At 41.9% G+C, this 4,661-nt stretch overlaps 1 non-coding gene across 1 annotated transcript; it reads left to right on the forward strand.

The window, feature by feature from the left end:
- Window positions 1-3,912: 3,912 nt before the first annotated feature.
- LOC130977787 (small nucleolar RNA R71) lies at window positions 3,913-4,016 on the forward strand. The gene has a single exon (XR_009085463.1). It is a non-coding gene; the product is annotated as a small nucleolar RNA R71 (small nucleolar RNA).
- The last annotated feature ends 645 nt before the right edge of the window (window positions 4,017-4,661 follow it).

Consider the following 4,661-nt stretch of genomic DNA (forward strand, 5'->3'; position numbering starts at 1 on the left):
GAGACATAGTCTACTGCCACAAGAATGTAATTATTTGAGTATGAGGTGGGGAAAGGTCCCATGAAATCTATCCCCCATACATCAAACAATTCAAGTTCCAGAATGAATTGTTGTGGCATTTCATTTCTTCTTGGTAGGTTCCCTGCTTTCTGGCATTCATGGCAGTGCTTCACTAGTTCCTTTGCATCTTTGAAGATAGTGGGCCAATAAAATCCACACTACAACACCTTAGCTGCTGTTCTTTCTCCTGCAAAATGTCCTCCATAAGTGGAACCATGGCATTCCCATAAGACTTCCCTTCCTTCTTCCTCTGATATGCACCTTCTGAGTATGCCATCCGAACATTTTTTGAACAAGTATGGTTCGTCCCAGATGAAGTATTTGGCATCATTTACCAATTTCTTCCTTTGATGCTTGTTAAATTCCAACGGCAAGCTCCCAGTGGCTTTGAAGTTTGCTATGTCTGCAAACCAAGGTGCTTTGTGAATTATCATGAGTTGTTCATCAGGAAAGCACTCATTTATATGTGTGCTTTGTGTGCTTCCTTCTTCACATGGTATCCTTGATAAATGGTCTGCCACCTTGTTCTCTACACCCTTCTTGTCTTTGATTTCAATGTCAAATTCCTGTAACAAAAGAACCCATCTAATAAGTCTTGGTTTGGATTCTTGTTTAGCAAGTAAGTATTTTAAAGCTGAATGATCAGTGAAAACAATGACTTTAGATCTAACGAGATAGGATCTAAATTTGTCAAATGCAAAGACTATTGCCAAGAGCTCTTTTTCAGTGGTTGTGTAATTCCTTTGGTTATCATTCAAGACCTTACTGGCATAATAAATCACATGTACCAAATTGTCTTTCCTTTGTCCTAACACTGCCCCAATAGCAAGGTCTGATGCATCACACATCAGTTCAAAAGGTAAGTTCCAATCAGGTGGGGCAATGATAGGTGCAGAGGAAAGTTTTTGCTTTAAAAGTTCATAGGCTAGCATGCAATTTTCATCAAATACAAAGGGTGTATCAGAGACAAGCAAGTTACTCAAAGGTTTGGCTATTTTAGAAAAATCTCTAATAAACCTTCTGTAAAAGCCAGCGTGTCCCAAAAAACTCCTAACTGCCTTGACATTACTTGGTGGAGGTAGTTTTTCAATGAGTTCCACCTTAGCTCTGTCCACCTCAATGCCTCTATTGGAGACTTTGTGGCCAAGGACTATACCTTCTGTGACCATGAAATGACACTTTTCCCAGTTTAATACTAGGTTGGTCTCTTGGCATCTCTTAAGCACCAAGGCAAGGTGGTGTAGGCAGCTAGGAAAAGAATTTCCAAACACAGAAAAATCATCCATGAAAACTTCAATAAACTTTTCGATCATGTCCGAAAAGATGGACAGCATGCACCTTTGGAAAGTTGCAGGTGCATTGCACAATCCAAAGGGCATGCGTCTATACGCAAACACTCCATATGGACAAACAAATGATGTTTTCTCTTGATCTCTTGGATCAACTACTATCTGATTATAGCCTGAGTATCCATCTAGGAAGCAATAGTAAGCATGTCCTGCAAGCCTTTCAAGCATCTGATCCATGAATGGAAGCGGGAAATGATCTTTTCTGGTGGCTTCATTGAGCTTCCTGTAGTCTATGCACATCCTTCACCCAGTAACAGTTCTTGTGGGTATGAGTTCGTTCCTCTCATTTGGCACCACAGTTATGCCACCTTTCTTGGGAACTACATGGATGGGACTAACCCAAGGGCTATCTGAAATAGGGTAGATTACCCCTGCCTGCCATAACTTCATGACCTCCTTTTGTACCACTTCTTTCATGGCGGGATTCAATCTTCTCTGAGCTTGAATGGAGGGTCTAGCATCTTCTTCTAACAAGATTTTATGCATGCATATGGATGAACTTATCCCCTTCAAATCAGCTAGGGTCCATCCAATGGCATCTTGATGGGTTTGTAGCACCTTGATCAATTCTTCTTCCTGTTCTTGGCTAAGTGCGGAGCTAATGATAACAGGATGGCTCTCATCACTATCCAAGTATGCATACTTGAGATTAGGGGGTAATGCTTTGAGCTCAGGTTTTGGTGCTTCCTTCTCTTCTTTCACTCCTTCTGGCATGCTTGGCATGGTTGTTTCAGCAGCCTTGATGTCACTAACTTCCATATCCTTGGTGAACTCCTCCTCTGCCACTTCCTTTATTGTTTCCTTAAAGGTTTCTTGTACTGCAATGTCCACTACATCCACCCTCATGCATTCCTGAAGTGATTCTGATGGATAACTCATTGCCTTGAATACATTAAACACCAATTTCTCATCATGTAGTCTAAGAGTGAGTTCACCCTTTTGGACATCTATGATGGCTCCAGCAGTAGCCAGGAAGGGTCTTCCCAGAATGATTGAAGCTTTGGCTTCTTCCTCCATATCCAACACCACAAAATCAGCAGGGAATATAAAATCTCCCACTTTTACCAACAAATCCTCAACTATTCCATGAGGGAATTTAAAAGTTCGATCTGCCAATTGCAGGGCCATTCTTGTTGGTTTGGCTTCTTCAATCTTCATTCTTCTCATCATGGTTAGAGACATCAAATTGATACTGGCCCCTAAGTCACACAAGGCCTTCTCCACCATGACTTCTCCTATGATGCAAGGGATTTGGAAACTGCCTGGATCTTTCAATTTCTGAGGCAATTTGTGTTGAATGATGGCACTGCATTCTTCAGTTAACAACACAGTTTCCTCATTCCTCCAGCTTCTCTTCTTGGTCATTAATTCCTTCAAGAATTTTGCATAGAGTGGCATTTGCTCTATTGCCTCAGCAAAAGGAATGTTGATTTGAAGCTTCTTGAAAATCTCTAAGAATCTGGAGAATTGGCCGTCCTTTTCTCTTTTCATCAAACGTTGAGGATATGGTGCCTTGGGTGTATAAGGCTTCAGGACCTCTTTTTCTTTTTCTCTTGTTGCAGAAGGTGTAGAGGATCGTCCCTGTTCCTTGTCTCTCACATTTTCCTTTGCTTCATCCTCTGTGGTTTCTTTTGAGATCTCTTTTAGCTTTGTTCCACTTCTGAGGGTTATGGCTTTACATTCTTCCCTTGCAATAGCCTTGGCAGCATGAGAAACGCTTGGCCCAGGGGTTTGCTTGGACAAATACATAATTTGATGTTCTAGCTTCTGGATGGCAGCTCCTTGGTTTTGCAAGTTGGAAGTTACTTCTTCCTTAAAGGCTTTCAATTCAATTATGTCTTGACCCATGGTTGTAAGCATTCCTTCTATCCTATTTAATTGATCTTGAAATTGTTGGTTCGGATTAGATTGGGCAGGTTGATTATTTTGGCCATGATATGGTGGTTGGGAGTAAGTGTTTTGTGTGGCTTGGTATGATCTTTGGTTGGAGTTTTGGTATGTGGAATTGTTATGTTGGTTGTGGTTGAAAGATTTGTGGTTTTGTGGTTGGGTTTGCTGGTTTCCCCACCCAAAGTTTGGGTGGTTTTTCCATCCTGAGTTGTAAGTGTTGGAATGTGGATCATATGATTGCCTTTGTTGGTTTCCCACATAGTTGGCCTCTTCCCAATCACCTCCTTCAATGCTTACTTCCTCTTGATCTTGTGTGTGTATCGCAGCCACTTGCTTTGAGTCCAATTTCCTTGCGAGCTCTGCTAGTTGCTTGGCAAACACCTTGTTTTGGGCTAAAATTGTATCAACATGGTTCAGCTCCATGACTCCCTTAGTGTTGTGTCTCTCTGAAGCATAGTAATACTCATTCTCAGCCACTGTCTCAATCACTTCAATTGCTTCTTCCACAGTCTTTTTCCTGTTCAATGAACCTCCTGATGAATGGTCTACAGCCTTCCTTGATTCATAAGAAAGTCCATCATAGAAAATGTGCAATTGTACCCATTCAGGGAACATGTTTGGTGGACATTTCCTTGTCAATTCTTTGAACCTCTCCCATGCCTCGTAGAGCGTCTCACCATCTTGTTGTCTAAAAGTTTGAACCTCAGATCGAAGCCTATTGACCTTTTGTGGGGGATAGAAACGTGCCAGAAACTTGCTCTCCACCTCATCCCATGTTGTTAGGCTGTCCCTTGGGAATGATTCCAGCCACTTAGCTGCCTTGTCCCTAAGTGAAAATGGAAACAAGAGCAGTTTATAGGCATCGTCCTGGACTCCATTGGACTTCACAGTGTCGCAAATTCTCAGGAATTTGGTGAGATGTTGGTTTGGATCTTCATTAGCACTCCCACTAAATGAACAATGGTTCTCCACTAGTGATATTAGCTGTGGTTTGAGTTCAAAATTGTTGGCCTGAATGGGTGGTTTCTGAATGCTGCTACCACAATTCCCAGAGGTTGGGTTTATGTATGAACCAAGAACCCTCCTCCCAAGAATGGCATTGTTTCCATCATCCCTCTCATGGTTGTGAAATTCTCTATCCATGTTGAGATCTAGAGCTTCCTCAAAGTTGTCCTCAGATTCTCCTTCAGATTCTTCTTCTCTCAATACTCTCTTCCCTCTTGCTTCCCTTCTAAGTCTATGAAGGGTCCTCTCTGGTTCGGTATATGGAGGAGTTGATGTCTCTCCTCTTCTACCTGTCATACAAGAACACACCACAAGCAACAAACAGGTGGAATACTCTTGGTTAATGGAAGAGTATGG

This window comes from Arachis stenosperma, chromosome 4 (assembly GCF_014773155.1).
Source record: "Arachis stenosperma cultivar V10309 chromosome 4, arast.V10309.gnm1.PFL2, whole genome shotgun sequence".
In the NCBI taxonomy this organism is placed as follows: domain Eukaryota; kingdom Viridiplantae; phylum Streptophyta; class Magnoliopsida; order Fabales; family Fabaceae; genus Arachis; species Arachis stenosperma.